The sequence below is a fragment of the Cololabis saira genome, chromosome 5, assembly GCF_033807715.1.
Source record: "Cololabis saira isolate AMF1-May2022 chromosome 5, fColSai1.1, whole genome shotgun sequence".
In the NCBI taxonomy this organism is placed as follows: domain Eukaryota; kingdom Metazoa; phylum Chordata; class Actinopteri; order Beloniformes; family Belonidae; genus Cololabis; species Cololabis saira.
In genome coordinates, this window is record NC_084591.1 from 24,739,787 (window position 1) to 24,757,409 (window position 17,623).

Sequence of the window (17,623 nt, forward strand, 5' to 3'; positions counted from 1 at the left end):
CCAGGATTGAAGGGAGACCTTAGAGGACTTCAGCATTATCAAACCTTTTTAAAGATCCTTGTTTTTGAACGTATCATTGAATGTCTTTTTAGAAGGCATATTGCCAAAATGGCAGCCTTTTTTGTCCTAGATAATTCTTGGTCAGTGGCAGCAACACTGCATTAGATCAGAGTCAATATTTTCAGTTTTCAGTTGTTTTACATGTAGAGCTGTCTGGGTAATGCTGACTCATTAGTGTTTGAATTGAAGGATTAGTTGGATGAAACTCATCAATATCTGAGTTGTTTATTTCTTGTTTACGTGCTTTTGTTTAGCAATAAGTCAGCCACGTCTTTCTCAGACAAGATGTGTTCTTCATTCCAATCCTTTTTTTTCTTTTTAATAGCACTAGACAACAAAGCAGTTCTGACTAATCTATGCTTGTGATACTCGCCCTCAGGTGCTTGAAATTATTTGCAGATTCTGCCGCCTCAGAGCCGTAAAGGGGCAAATATACTTACTGTTTGAGCCTGCGTTTGCGTCCGTTCACGTTCACAACCAGCTGCGTTGTGAGCGTACCTCGCTCGCGTAGTGGGCGAGGAGAGCGCATCGTACCGGCGGTAATCGATCGGGGGCAGTATGCAGAGTCAGAGTTAGAAAAGTAATAAAATATTTGGTAGTAGTTTAATAAACCAGCTGGTGGAATAAAGATAAATAAACAAGACAGCAACACGGGATGAAGGGGAGATCAGTGCACTGCTTTTCTTGTGATCTTGTAAAGAAAACGGCGCCATCGGACATGGTTTGTCAGGCCGTTCAACCAGAGCCGTCGGGAGACTGGAGAGCTTGTTCGTCTCGCCGATGCAGCAACTGATGATGAGAAACAGCAGCGATATTTCTGCATTTCCTCCGTTTCGTTTGACGACTTGTTACATGGGGTTGTCCCGCTGATTCAGCTCCAAACCAGAGACGGCGAATCAGTCATCCTGCGCTACCTGACGGGGACGAGCTGTTTAGCTGCAGTGGCCAGGTGGAGCGAGCACGCACATGTCCTCAGGAGATTAATTTACCGAAATATCTGGAGCAAAGTCGGTGTCGGTCCAGCAATGACTGAAGAACCTCTGATTCCAGCTTGAACGGTGGACAAAACAGCTCACCACCACCATCACCGTCACCGCTGCATCTTCCCACGAGCACAGACATAACGAGCACCACTCTATTTGCACCAGGACTGTGTTGATCTGCCGCCGCTGTTTTGACCCGCATGTTTGTCACTGTGTGGTGGCGATGTCACATCATACATGTGAGGATAACAGCTGCTCAGCCTCTCTTTAAAACAGTCCGCAAGTTTCCGACCTCCGCGTCAAGTCACTTGTGGTCAGCTGGTGCTCTGAGCGGAACCAGCGCCACTCGAGGGCAAAGCGGGAACTGCAGGTCGCGTACACGTTCAGTGTCTTTTGGAGAACGTGCATGTCGTGAAACGAACACAGGATACGCGTGTCGGCCATGATGCGTACAGCAAGTACAGTACTTTAGCCCCCTAAGATAAACATATTCCATTTGGTGTCTGTGAAGTGTACTTAGTTTTCCCCGGATGTCAGATGGGTGTTAACAAAACTCCAACCACTGGCACATCAATTCTTAAAGAAAGGGGATAAATGCCTGGCAGAAGTGCAGTTAGGATAATTTGAAGGTGTTTCAGAACCTGAAAGCCATCCACTTCAGCATGTTCATCATTCCCTTCCATCTGCCATGTAGTGCAGTATTTAAAGACATCATGTTCAGCCCATTTTCAGTAATGTTCTGTGGTGATAACAAAGATTAAAAAAAAAAGAAAATTTACAACACCCCAAAAAATGGAACAGAAGATAAAACAAGAGAAAGCCACTTTTTTTTCTGTTTTCTAAATTACTCCAAAGTAATTCTGGTGGAATTCCAGGTATATTTGGATAGATGCTTTCAACAGGAGGCGGAGAGCAATCTGGAGAAAATTGGAAAACAATTTTGTCCCATTTAAATCAGTTTGATTTTCTTTTTAGTGCTTTGCCTGTGGCATAAAACCCTGTCTGTTTTTCTCCTCCTCTTACTGACGCACAACACTGTTGGATCTTTGGCAGGCTATGATTTTTGACAAGTACTCTTGTCACACTGACGTCATTTACATACGTTTCAATAGATCAAGGAAGGTTCATTTCTTTTGTAGGACATAATCTGTCTCATTTAACAAGATTTACGAAAATGAAAAGAGCGTCTTAAATATCTGTTTATGAACTTGCGCGTTTCACACATGTCATATTTTCATTTATTTATGTATTTATTTATTTATTTTTTTTAAATTGAACTTCATCGCATTTTTAGATTTAATTTACCCAAAAAGGTCAACAAAGGAGGGATATTTGTATTGAACCTGTTGTTTCTGATGAGGTTCGACGGGCACTAAATTTTGCATCCAGCTATAAGATGTTGTAATCACTCAGCAGTATAAGCATTTTCCATCCTTTTCAAAAAGCAAAAAATTGTGGTTTGACATTGCAGAGGCAGCATGTGAGGTGTTAGGTTATCTTTCTTACTGAGACTGATGTGAATTATTTTTCCCTATGCGAGATAAAGAGCATATCTGAATGTGTTAGAATATCAAAATTGAAATGAATTAATATGAAACTGAGCACCTCTGAACACCTTCCACTGCTGCTCCTACATCTTGCACATAAAGTAAAATAAAACAAAATGAAATAAAATACCAATATTCCACCTGGTTGATTTATCAGTCTCAGGTTTCTTCAATCAACAGCACTTTCATGCACCACCACCGTCCCACCTGCAGTAAATCCTGACTGCAGTAATCCATGTTTGGTGGTCAATTTATTCACATATTCCTGATACACTACCTGGCTCCAGGAAAACACACGCAAATAACAAATGCACTCTTTCAGTGTTTTGGTGGACGTTTTTCATCTTTGATTACATTTTGCATTGACCATTGTATTTCAATTGCTTATACATTCTTACAAGTTTATCCTTGTCTATGGTCGAACTGCTTTTTCAGCAACCTTGCTGTTTGAGGGTGGGAGCAAAATAGCTTCTCCAGAACATACCACACATTTTCATTGCAGTTAAGGTCAGAAGTCTGCTGTGGCCAGTCCGTGTGACGTCTCATGCTCTCTGAACCACTATTTTAACATGTAAACCCCGTTAATCCCTGCATCGTCATCCTGGAATATGCTTATGCCATCAGGAAAGCTATTTATTGATGGAAAAACCTGGTCATGGGTTCTGAGCTAAAGTCTTGACCACATCATAGCGCTGAATCTAAACTTGTCCAAATATATCATAGGATAACATAATTCTATAATACAGGCTTGTTTGATCGTCACTTGGGACAACTGTTACATCACTTAATCTGCCGCTCGTTGTACCCTGTTTCACCAATCACTCTGAAACAGAGTAAATCTGGTTTCCGACCACCTGACCTTTTTCCATTGCTCCAGAGTGCAATCCAAAGACACGTGAAGTTACTTACAATGATAGATTATATTCCCTACACCTGAACACAGACACACACGTGTCAGTGCCACACATGCACACACGGATCACTGTAATCTATTCTTGTCTATGGAGTGCTCGTATGCAGACGGCCTGTAACCAGAGAGGACAGACTGCTAATGGCAGTGTGACTTTCTGACTCCCTAATGTGCTCTGGCCAATCTGGGAGCTGTCGCTGCTGTGGATGGCCAGTTGATGGAGTTGACTGAACCCCCCCCTGAATACCCCGCCATGTTCGACAAAGGTGAATTACGTGGCCATAAAAAGGATGCCTGTGTGTGTGTTTCAAAGTCTTACGTTGTGTGTACTAATCCTATTAAAATGTATAGATTTTCTTTTTCTGAACCAAGAGCAAAGAAATATCTAAGTCAACATAATGTCAAGGATGCATGAATGTCTATGTGCATGTTTTTGACGACATTTAACATTCAAAGAGGTTTTTGTTTTGCAGAAGCCTCTTTTTTGACTTGTCACAAAAGGAAAAACACAGCATTATTAATAATGGCTCAGTACCCTTTAGTCTCCCAGTCAGCTGTGACAGGAAGCCACCACGTTCCCTCAGAGGAATGCAGCCGTCATTAACATGCATCTGTGCTTTATCTACTGTTACAAATCCAAATGTCTGCGGGGAAAAAAGTCTGTCTTTACACCCCACATCTTGAAAAGCTTGTTTTTCCTTTTCACCTGAAGGTGACTTTTTCCACACAAATAGTTGCACTTAACAGTTAAACGTGCATCTGTAAATGACAGTCAGATAAATTGTCTAAGCTTAATGGTCTACTTAATGCTGTTCCGTATGGATTAAATATAGTCTCTGTTGACACGTTGACTTATAATCTCAGCCACGCACACACCATCTGTCTGTAAAATGACTTTTTGGGTGTGTGCTGTGTATATTTGGAGTTTCCAGTTGCCTGCACTGTAAATGTGTTTACTTAACATTATCCGCTCTCTTCTGTTTAGCTTGTGCAAATTCAGAAGGTAAATTGATGTACACAGTTATCCCATTCCAGCTGTACAGTGTGCAGTGGTATCTGGGAGTAAAACAGCCTAATGTTTGTTGGGTGTGACCTTGGCCGCATGCTTCCTGATAGGTAGCTGATAAGAAAGCTTATCCTCTCTAATGGTTTATTTGGCTCGGTGGCCAGAGAGCCTACATGCCTGGAAGATGTATTACTGATGAATGACAACTGAAACATTGGCATGTCCTACTCTTGGGGATTTTGTGTTATCCTCTGCAATTCTCACCTACTATTGCTTTTTTTCTTCTTCAACCATGCCTGTTCATTGCATTGATTTCTTGTTTATTTTCAGTTTGCAATATTTTCTCTCATTGTCATCACCAAAAGGATAGACAGTAAGGCATACTGTCTATCCTTTTTTGTTTGCTCGTGTCTGTCCATCAGACTTGCCTCCTCCTCCGCCGTCAGTGCTTCGCTGTGGACATCCAATTACTCGCAGGTCATAGCGTAGTGATTCCATTCAGGGCAGCGCCATTCAGCACAGGCCCCAAACCGTTATTCAAATTGCACCCTCAGCTGCCTCCAGAGTTGCTGCTCTGCAAAATGTTGTTTTCAAACATTTCTAGGGCCACCACCTAATCTGATCCTCCAAACATAATTGAATGTCAGTCGTCACATAAAGATGCTTCCCTCTCTTCAATTAGCATCTCGTTTCCTTGTGTCACTGCAACGAGACAAAGCAGACAGAAATATTTACTCCTCCCAGGTAGAGGCCGGAGAGAGTTATTATATTATGTCATTTATATGCAAATAATACAGCACAGGGAATGGACTGATAAGATTTCATTACAGCAGATTTTGATGTACACTTCAGTTTATAAACTCCCTTTCATTCGCCAATTATGATTTGGAGATTGGAAAGGTGTGAGTAGATGAGCTGAGAGCGGGGAGTGGGAGGCTACTGTGGATAGAAGAACAAGTCACGAGCCTGTAAAACACCTGGAAACGCAACCACTGGATTGGTCTGCGATAGTCCTCGCTGTGAATGCATGGTGGCTGACGAGAAGGACATATGACCAGTGTTCTGGTACAGCAAAACTAGTGGGATGCAGAGTGATTTTTACCAACTGTGTCTGGATTTTATTCATAGTAACACAAATGATGCCATGGAACAGTTTGCTGAAATGTTTTGACCATCATATAGGCACAAACATTGGAGTTTGTAGAAGATACTAAAGTGAAAATGAAACCCAGAGTCAGAGCAAAATAAGTAAAATGTACTTTTCTCCACATTTCTAAAGCAAAGCATTCTCAAGTTTATAACCAAAAGGTTGATATGAGATCACAGCTGCAAAACACATAAGCCAAACCTTGTCATATTTTCAAATCCCAACCTGAAATATTAAATCTAAGATTTGTGCTTTTAACTCCAAACAGTCATACAAACACTAGCATTTTGCCTCGTACACATGTTCAGCTGCTCCCTGACACAAATATCTAACAGCCAATCGCAAGGTAGAAGTTTAGTGCACCTAGGCGTGGAGACATTTGCTGCAGCAGCATCATTTGAAGGTCAAACTAAGCATCGGAATTAAGAAATAAGTTGTTTAATTGACTGAACGTGGCATGGCTGTTGATACCAGATGGGCTAATGAAAGCATTTTAGAAATGTCTGATCATGCGTAACAGTCTCCGGAGTTTACAGAGAATAGTCCAAAAAGGAGAAAATATCCTGTGAGCCATAGTTGTCTGCAAAATACCAGGCTGAAGGTGAAAGGAGCATGATTAAACTCATTCAAGATTTTTTTTAAAAAGGAGACAAGATTAGATCCCATTATTGCCCTTGGATGATGAATGCATGTTTAACATGTGTTGGACAATGTAAAGGCAAGGCATGTTATTGCCTCTCTGGTGCCTGAAGCCGAGTTGAGGGGATGGAAGACGACTTGGGAGGCGTTATCTAGTGGTACTACGTAGCATGAGGGCCCACTGTCTGTTTGTTTGGCCTCACTGGCTTCACCAACATGACAGCAGCCGGCTGGTAGCGAGAAACAGCGGGTGGCGGATCAATGCTGAATTTATGCTGGATTTACATAGCGACTTACAAATCGCATGGCGTAAATGCTGTATGACCAGCAGTCTCCCTCTCCCCCACTTCTCCTTTTGTGTTCATTGACAGCAAGGAACTTTTTTCTAAGGTTCTTCAGTTTGTTTATCACCCAAGTTTGGTTTCTTGCAAAGTCTTTCATTTTTAACCAGTTGCAGAATACTGTTCTGTAATATGCTGATTTACGGCGTTCAGGGCTCTGAGGATAAGAAGCTTGCAGACATCATTGTCTTGTCATCAACAAATCCCACCCACGACCACCACCCTGCATCATTTCTTTCTACATTCGGCCTGACCTGCGATTAACTGTACCTTCGGTGGGGAGTTGTGGCGAGGCCAGTTTGACACGCCACCCCGTGTCAGTTATTGTAAAAAGGACAGATTTGAGTGTTAAACGTGGGGTATCCACCTATGTAAAAGTAGAGATGCACCGATCAGGATTTTGAGGGCCGATCACCAAAAGCAGTATCTGCCGATCAGATATTTCCCATCACCATAAATTTGTCAATATTGTTGTTTCATAAACACAACACTGACATTGTATTAAGTATAAAAATTAAGAGATGAGAAAGTATCATGAATTTACTGTTTTATTGCAGGCTGTGGCAATGTGCAATATTTCACACTAGTCTAGAGACTCTTAGAGACGACTTAGACTCGTGTAGCTTACTAGCTTAAGTTTTCTTGAGGCAGTAATTATGTGTACAACACAACATGTGCAGTGCACCAACACGGACAACAGTAGCTATTTCACTCCCTTAGAGTTGATAGGATTTGTAAATAGTGATGCACTGAAATGAAAATTTGTGGCCGAAACCGAAAATAATAAAAAACACTTGGCCGAATACCGAACAATACTTTCGCAGTTTTTCATTTATTTTGCCAATTTTTTCACCATTGCATAAATCAAATAAATTTGATTTAGGCATGCTTTTAAAAGAAAAAAATATTTTACAAAATTACAATGTAGAAAACATTTGTTGAACATAAAAAACTGAACATTTTTTAATTTCCCAGCATTTCTTAAATATTCCAGCAGACATTATACCAGCAAAGAACAATAACTTAAAATAAATAAATTAGCAAAATAAATTTTTTGGCCATCTTTGAGCTTACGTTAGGCTTAACTCACTGAACATTGTAACATAGGCCTTAAAACAATAAAAATGCATTAAAGCGCTCAGGGTTTTTTATCATTTCAAATGATAAATCAAACTTGTAGTGCTGAAAGGCTTTGCAGATGTGCCCCCTCTAGATATTTGAGCAGAACATTCATTGCAAACAGCCATTTTTGTTTTATTCTTTGCCACTCTAAAATACTTCCACACTGCTGACATGTTTGCACCGCACCACTTCACTCCACCCTCTTCGCTGTTTGATTTCGTCATCTAAACGCACCTGTAATAGATTGATTTATGTTGTTTTGGTTCCACCTGCTGGTGAATGTTAGGTAAAATTCTTATGTGGTTAGTTTTTGGTTGGCCAACGATTTATGTGGTGCGCAACAGTTACGGAGCGGCCAGTCTATTTCCTACACAACGCCGTTATTAATTGTTCGGTTTTTTTCCCACTTATTCCACCGAACACCGAAAGTGTTTTTTTGCCATTTTCGGCCGAACAATTTCGGTTACCGAACAATCGGTGCATCACTATTTGTAAACTATAAACCTTAGTTTTCCTGTGGAAAAAGGAATTAAATCTTAAAATAAAAATGAATTATGAAAGCTTAGCAAAAGCTTTAGCGATAGCATCCGCCGCTTTGAGGAAACTATTGAGTGTAGCACAACTCTTCACACTATAAACTCCAGATGTCACTCGTTATGCCGACACGGTTGTCATCCTGCGTGAGGGTTAGGGTAGGATATGACTGGAAATAGTCTGTTATAACTCCGGCGGATTTCATCAGTGAAATATTAACGACTCTGCAGCGCGTACCGCGGATCCTAACGACACATTTAAACCCGATGTCTTCTACAACAGAAAGCAGCTGATGATCAAGGCTTATAAATCTTTAACCTTATGATGTAGTTCTTTCTTTTTCTTGCTGTCATTTATAGGTCTCTGTTACGTTCAGCTGACTTAGCGGCATTGCTGCACCTCCACTTTCTTTCTCTGCCTTAGCAGCAGCCAAGTTTGTATACTCAATATACTCCTTGATGTGAGAAACTTTCAAATGTCTTATCAGATTTGTTGTGTTGAAATTCCTTTATAACATTCTTCCTCGGGGTATTTCCTTTGCACACACTTTGCAAACTGTAAATTTGTTGTCCTTTTCGGACATTGTAAAACTCCCATACCGGCGACGCATATTCACTGTTGATGTTTTGTAGAGACTGCCACGCCCCCTTAGGAGACCTGGGGCCTGTACTACGAAGCAAGTTCAACATATCCAGGATATCTTTTCCTTATCCAGATTCACTAAGCGGGACAATTGCAATCACGCTAAGCGGTCACACGACGCCGGTTATCAACTCGGTATATCGACCCAGGTTTTTCCAATCTGGATATGAGCGCGTGCACATAAAAGGGGCGGTGTTTTCAGCGCATGACCAATCGCAAGCATGGAGAAGTCCGCTGTCAGAGCCGCTTATTTCAGTAGCGAAGAGCAAACAATAATTTTACGGAAATATGATGAGTATAGGCATAGAATACAGGCAAAAAGCAACACAGTTGCAGCTGCAAAATGCAGGAAAGACAGCTGGCAAAAGATCGCTGACTGTATAAATGCGTAAATTCATAGGGATATAAACATATATTTGAATATTCTGGGAATCTTAATCTTAAACTGTAAACCATGATCAGCAATATTAAAATAATAAAAGGCTTGCAATATTTCAGTTGATTTGTAATGAATCCAGAATGTATGACATTTTTTGTTTTTGTGTTTGCATTACAGAAAATCACAATATTCTAATTTTCTGAGACAGTCCTGTATATATTGGTTCTATAACTATTGTTGTTGGCCGATAACTTGTGCTGATGCTGTACCAAAGAATTGGGTTTATTTATTTATTTTATTTTATTTTTTATTTTTTCAGGAGGGGGGTATTTAGTATTTTAAAGTGACTTCTCAGAATGTTCGAGGGACGAAATTGAAAATCCCTTTTTTCCTATCCCCTTACAAATGCATCTTCTTTTTGATTTCTTCTTGATTTATTTATTTAATTGGTATTAGTTTTGGATTGACTGTACATCGGATTTTGGGTGATGATTTGTTTTATTTATTCATTGATTGATTTATTTTTTATTTTCTCCTCCACCTCTTTTTTATTTTTTTCTGGATCGTTTATACAGGTACTCATCAGGGAAAGCAAAGGGGTTTTGGTGGTCCCTGAATACGCGTTCTGTTCGGAGGGATCCTCTCACGATCCGCGCACCAAGCTCCACTGGATTCTCTTTGAAAGGGCATGCCATTTTCCAAGAGAGCTGATTGGTCAGTGGGCGGTGCTTTTATACCCGGCGATCTGTATCTCGAACATAACCTGCTCCGGAGCAGGTTAGCTGTTCAGCATAAGTTACCATGGCGATGTATCCCGGTAAGAAGTGAACCACCGTCGTAGTCCTGAAAACTCAGGGTTAAACCTGAAGTTACCTCGCTAAACCCAAATCCCGCTTCGTAGTACAGGCCCCTGGGTCTGTAGGAATGCAAGCGTTGGCGGCGGTTTGTTTGTTGTAGACGTCATCGGATTGGCCTGCTTGGAACTATTATTTTAAGAATAAAATTCATGCTTCATAAATGTTTCAAAGAGCAGGGAAAATGTATCTTTTTTAGTTTTACACCACTTGTTTTTAGTGACAAAAAATGCCATGATGTCTGTTAATGAAATGGCAGCTCATACCGATCTTTATAATGTTATAATGTAATGCCCTACACCACCTCCCTCCCAACCCAAACAGATTTGAATGTGTTACTTTGGACATTATTTTACTACATTGCAAGTAAAAGTGCTTGCAGGTACACATCTTGTGTCTGTGTGAAGGCACTGTCTGACCTCTGGATGTTCCCTGTTCCCTTTGTGTACCATAGGATCACCCATTTGTTGTTTGTTTACTATTTACCATTAGGTAGAAGCTGAAGGCACCTCTGGCTTGATTGTTGCCTTACGATTGATTTTATTTCAGTCAGGGAAGGCAAGATCATCTTTTTGTTATACAGTCTATGGAACCTACTCCTCCAGCTTTTTAATTAACTCTGGATTATTTCTACTTTGCTCGCAGTACACTTGTTTAGCTCCAAACTAGTTTTACTGCCACCTTATTAAGTGTGTTTGAACATACAAGGTTCAAACTCAGTTGTGTACAAATACATGTCCATAAGTGTCACACAGTTCCTATTTCCTGCAAATGTTTTTTTTGCTGTTTAGGAGACAGCAAAGAATATTTGGCTCAAGTATGGTCCACATTTGCTATTTTCTTTGATCCATATTTGGCCTTGACTGAAGGTCTTGATTTAGGGTGAGTGGCTGCCTAAACCCAGCCATATATGGATCAAATCTGCACTTCCTATGGGCCTTTGGGACACGTCTGGTCCTTGGTACCCATGTCAAAACCACCTTGTGCCTTCTGGGTCACATCTAATTTGTATAGTAAAAGCTGTAACCAAAGTTTAGCCCAACCCATGACCTCTGGGCCATATAGTCCAGTTCTTGTCAGTGTAATAACCTTGCTACAATTACCAACCCACCCAGAGTTGCTACAGTAAAATGTTTGCATTTATTTTAGTTAGAAGTTTTTTTTATTATATCTTGGGAAATAGATTCATTCATGATGCGTGCATATATCAAAAAGTAGCTCAAGTTCAGTGTTAAGCTTCTACAGAGATGAATGCGTTCAGCAGTACAACAAGAAGATGAAACCAGTTGCAATCAGAATAATACTTCTTATCAGTTAGAAGATGCCTGAACCCCGAGAAGAAGGTGAAGCTGAAGATTACCTATTTTAAAGAGTTTTACTGCAGTGTCTTTAGTGGCCAGTATCCAGAGTTCTGGCAGCTGTGATCAATACAGTTTAGCTGGTGGGAACCAAACCAACTCAAGTTTTCTTGTTCTTCCCTGAAATGAACAAAGTGGACACCTTTCAGAGACACTGATGAAATACAGCACCCCCCTTCTTCTCCTCCATCCCAGCTTTTCTCCTCAGCCTGCCTTCCCTCCCTTCTCTATCATGCCTCTGTCCAGTTGCATTAGTGAGGAAATGAGATTCCGCTAATTAATTAGATCTCTGGGTGCTAAAGATGAAGATTACATTCCAATGAAGGTTAGAAGTGTCAATCACATTTTTTTTGTTTTTTTGGGGGGGCTGCGGATTCCTCAATATAAATTGAGCCCCCTGGGCCTTGTGGGCAAACGTGGTAACCGTGTGTCTTACAGGTCTTTCTCTTTCTTATTTTCTTTTGGATTACGCTAGTCTAACCAGAAGTACAAAAATGAAAGCAGAAACCAGAAAGAATAAGGTAAGAGAATTACATTCACCAGGAGGTTGGACCAGAGAAGGACCGTTTTTTATTCATTTATTTTTATGTAGAATGAAGTGAAAACCTGATATCAAGAGGTTAAAACGATGTGAGAAATAACACAGGGAAAATTTAACTATTGAATGGAATTGGACAAAAATAAATGATATGTAATAATGACTTTGTTGTTTTTCCACCCAAAAAAAATCACATAATGTAAATGTTTATTAGAATAGAGTCATTGATAGAAAACACATTCCAATTCATGCTTGAGAAATTGCGATCTTTTCTGAAAGGTAAAAGTAGAAATATAGTTATTTTGTAATTCCCTCTTTCTCTATGTGACAAAGTTCCTTTATTACCTTAACATTCACACAGGAGGCACATGTTTAATCTCCCTTCACTGAAATACGATTGTATTTTAAGAAAAAGATGAAAAAATGGGTTTCCCTCATCAGCAAAGAAAATAATAGCGAAAGCATCTCCTATCGATGGTTTGCATGACTTTAGCGACCCTGTGGTGTGTTGTAACCCGCCTGGCATCCCAGAGTGCTATAATGACTTCCAGCATATCTTTTATTTATGTTCATGTGGCATTAATGTAGCGATGGTGTAGCATCACAGGCCGTTAATGTTTTAGTGAAGAAGCTGGCAGATGACTTCTAAGGAATGCCCAGAAAAGTGATATTAGCATTACGAACCGATAATCAAAACCCCCCCAATGGGCATCACATTGTGAATACAGTATATTTATAATATGTATAGCTCAGATTCCTTTCTTTTTTTATTTTTTGGCAATGATAACTGTGCAGTCACTGAAAATTACTGGCTCGTGTCCTCTTGGACTTAGCTGTTTCCAAAGTCTGCAGAATAGCATTTGAGATGAGATGAGATGAGATATACTTTATTGTCCCCGAGGGGAAATTTGTTTTGGGCAAAGGTGCCAAAGTGCATACAGCGTCTTTTAAAACATGAGACAAACAATCAACAACAGCATTTCGGCAGTTCACAGTTCATCATTGTAAAAATTCAAGTACTATCAAAAGATCAACAATCAAAATCCAAGTAGTAAATCATCATACAAGAGTACTATCAAAAGATCAACAATCAAAATCCAAGTAGTAAATCATCGTACAAAAGTACAGTAGTGCAAAACACACAGATACAAAAAGTACAGTACTAGGGGCTGCCCCTATGCACCCCCCGCTCCATGCCCCCCCACTCGGTAGGAAGGGTGAGGGGTTGGGAGGGGGTAAGAGTGAGGAGGGAGGGGGATTAGGTAGGGGTTGGGCAGTGGGGGAACATGGAGCTGAGGGAACACAGGCACAACCCCCAACACAGCATACAAAAGGCCCTATTTTTTGTTCAAAAGGGCAATTGAAGTAGGTAGGAAGGACATTTTATAACGATTATACCTGCAGCGGCTCGCTCTGTAGTGCCTAGCCGAGGGTAGCAGCTCATACTCGGGATATAAAATATGTGAAGGGTCGGACAGTATTCTATTTGCCAGGCTGACAACCGTTTTCTCGAAAGTTGCCTGTAGTGACGGAGAGTCTTTCCTACCGATTACCTTCATGGCTGTTTTTTTGCATTTTAGCTATTCTAGATTTGAGCTGGACTGACAACGTCCCATACCAGGCTGCCATGCCGTATCTAATGATGCTGCCAAGGACAGCATCATAGAATGTGGACATGACATTTAAGACTAAAAAGATGTGGATTATTATTTATTTTCCAGGCAGGTAGTGTCAAATGTTGATATTCACTGAATCAATGGAGAGGTTATATTTTTCCCTTAAACTGATGTCCAAGTCGAGGTATCTTTGTTTTTCATTTTGATATTTTTAATGTTTTAGGTAAGACTTATTTAAGCAAGACTCCACATGGCACCAATTATCAGCACAAATCTCCCCCGGCGATTTGGTAGGCACAGATAATCTAGTATTAGTAATGCTACTAAAAAGCTTTGTTGTTTTTTTTTTTCAACCAATTAAGTGTGAAAAGACTAAGCCATGTGTGTACTCTATTGCTGAACATTGGTGTTTTTGGTCTGACCGTTACTTTCCAAGTTTCTAAAATCCGTAACGTTCTCAAATCAAACAAAGCTCAAGTAACAAGAGATGGAAAATTTGCAGAGCTTAAGCACTGACTCATCGAAATTATTATGCACACAGGGTGGAAAAAAAGGCACGAGACCTTTTTAAAATTCTGAAATAATCTACAAGAGTGAAGAGTTTTGACTTTTCCCGTGTCCTAAGGAGGCATTGAAAGGGCAGCAGGGAGAAGCGGAAGGAAAGAGGAGCAGGGCGAGACCTGAGAATAGACAGATGAAGGAGAGTGCCAAGAAGAATGAGGAAGGTTGGGGGCGGAATAATTAAAGTGAGACAACTGCTCACTGCTTGGAGGGAAATGTCTATGCTAAGTGGAAGTGAGGCCTGCAGTAATGTCAGGGAGGTCCAGGTGACACTACACTGTCATTATACTCAGGGAGCACAGCAGCACTCTTACTTCCTTCACGATGGCTCTTTCTCCCAATCTATCCTCTCCCTGCTTGAATCTGTTTCATTTCACCCATCTGCTGTTTTCTTGTGCTCCTTCTCTTTAACCTCCTATTTTACCCCTACCTCATTGACTAGAGGACAAAGGGTATTTGTCAACAGCTCTTGCTCTCTAATGAACCTCTCCCCTACAATAGCACTTCAAGCGAGAATTAATTTCCCCCGTCAACATGAGGAAGTGCATTGATTGGGAAACTTTGTTGTTGTGTTCTCAGTGCAATTGTATTGTGCCTCAGTCATTACAATTTCTCTTTACTTGGTTTGGTTCACTTCCACTGAAAAAGTTAAACAAGCGTAGTGGCCTGGCTTTCTTTTGGTTATTATATAGTTACTATGCATGTTTTCATTATCATGTTATAGTAGAAAGGAAGTGAAAGGAGAAGGCTAGTGGAGAAAAGGCGATAGCATATGGATTTTGGTTCTACAGTAACTCTCCTCGCCCACCAGGTCTGTAAATTGGCTTTCGTTAAACCCATATTACCGTCCACTCACGGTCTAACGGGGACTTTAAAGTCCTGTCTCCTCAGTTTCCATTTAATCTAGCTTCACCTATTTGTAGCCATTGTGTGTCGGAGCTGGACTGAATAGACTCAAAGTGGCATCATCCTGCCATTGTACAGTTTCTCCCTTGTGTTTCTCACAAGCGCTATTCACCTTGGATGTGAATACAAAGACCATAATGATTTATTTTTATATGTTCAGCGTTTATTTCCAGAAAATCCCAAAGGACGTCGAAGATTAGTAGGAAAGAAGACCATATAAACAGATGGCAACAAAAGTAGATGGTAGAATAGTGACTGTCAGCTGTCATGCTGAAGTGTTATTTTTGGCATCTCAAGTTATTTGATCATCCGTCAATTTTCTCCATGCCAAATTGTTTCAACATGGAAAAGTTTGATTCATGGTGAACTTTTATCTGAGTTTAAGGTTTCCTCTGGCTTTAATTTACATAATCACAAGACAAAAGATGTTAAGACATTGTTCATGAAATGAAGCGTCTTCCCTGTGAAAGGGAAGAAGATAATGCCTGCCCAATTCAACACAATTCTTTGCTACAGCAACAGTCACAATGAGTCATTTTTTTCGTCATTCTTATTAAGATTATTATAGATATATTAGACAGCAGAGGGAAGGGTAATCAACTATTCTTAAAGTAGCAACACATTATCAACATGTGTACAAAAATGTGTGCTTTGTGTTTTCCATAGTCCATCTTTGTAATATTTATCATTATACCATAGCAACATAACGGCTAGTGAAAGTGCTCTTAGAAACAATTTGCAGAATGCTTGTCCATAAACTAAGAATTCACTAAAACATCTTTCCTTGGCCTCATGACATCCTCGATTGAGGTCAAGAAAAACATTTTCACAAAGACATGGGATGTAATTTTGTGTGGCTGGTTTACTGTTTTGTTTGATGGTCCAGTGCTGCCCAAGGCCAGGTTTGCCCCTACTTTAGCCTAAACACGGCCCATAAGCAACCGCTTTATATACTAATCTGCTGGTGTTCTGTTCTGGCAAACAGGTTTTGGGTCCTGCCTTTAGTCCACTTAAACAAGCTTTTTTTCTTTTTTTATATATATATCAACACGCTTCTTCAATGATTTATTGATGCCGGGCAGATTGACCTGAACTGGGCATGTTTAGCTTTTTCCTACCTCGGAAAGATAACACCAGTGCAGGTTACAGTCATATTGATTTCATTTAACTCCCCAGAAAAAACATTTTTATTGAAAGGCTGAACATGTTCTGTGGTGATGAATAAAGTTTGCATTGCCCCCTTTTTCTGCTGCATGGTTCAAACCCTTGCCAGGCTATCAGGCTGTTGTGTTCCACCGGGTTTTGGGTATTTTTTTAGGCTTATTTCTCTTTAAATTCAAAAAGACTTTATATTCCATCCATTCTAGATACAGTACCCTACGGATTGGTAAACCTGTGGTGCCACACAGCAGCTGCAAGTTGAGGCTGTTGCCACAGAAATATCGTTTCTTGCCGGTGCACTTGAATGGAATCAGTATTTTGGCCTGTTTTTTCCCCCAAAGTTTAAACTGTGGAAATTAAGTTTGCATGGGAGCCAAAGCTGGCTCTGGCTTCAGGCAGTGACCTGCATGGACAAGTATTTGCCTGATAAGTTCTATAGCCTCTGGGCCACGAAGATAAGACTGATGGAGAAAGAAAAATGGCACAAGTCGCTCAAAAACTCCATTTACAAATTCATGGTCTACCATAATACTCATGCATGCACACATACACACACAAAACACACAATACTCTATTAATGCCAGCAGCCACCTTTTTGGCGCTTTTGGGAGAAATCAGAGTAACTATGACATTCTTGATTGGCACATACAATACTAAATGGGTAAATAACTGAACATGTATATATTGAATTAATTAATGAGTTGAAAGATGTCCTCACACACAAGAGCCTGCACACACCTTTCTTTTCTCAGCATGCAAATAATTAAAGACATGAAAACTAAGACATTATTGCCCATTTAATTTTGTGTTATCATTTTAAGCTGAAGTTGACTTTTACCTTTTGAGCAGAGTTTTGCTATTGAGCCAATCAATCTGACTGAAAGATGTACACACACCGGCCACTTTATTAGGTACACCTTGCTAGTATCGTGTTGGACCCCCTTTTATTTTGCCTTCAGAACTACCTTAATCCTTCGTGGCTTGGATTCAACAAGGTACTGGAAATATTCCCCAGAGAGTTTGGTCCATATTGACATGATAACATCGCGCATTTGCTGCAGATTTGTCGACTGCAGGCCATGATGCAAATCTCCCGTTCCACCGCATGCCAAAGGTGCTATACTGGACACAGATCTGGTGACTGTGGAGGCCGTTTGAGTAGTGAACTCATTGTCATGTTCAGGAAACCAGTCTGAGATGATTCTTTAAGACATGGCGTGTTATCCTTCTGGAAGTAGCCATCAGAAAATGGTACACTGTGGTCATAAAGAGATGGACATGGTCAGCAACAATACTCAGGTAGGCTGTGGCGTTGACAC

The 17,623-nt window shown here is 40.4% G+C and overlaps 1 protein-coding gene across 1 annotated transcript in view; it reads left to right on the plus strand.

Moving 5' to 3' along the window:
* Nucleotides 1-17,623, plus strand: part of cdh13 (cadherin 13, H-cadherin (heart)) — a 500,809-nt gene that overhangs the window by 346,929 nt on the left and 136,257 nt on the right. The window lies entirely within an intron of this gene.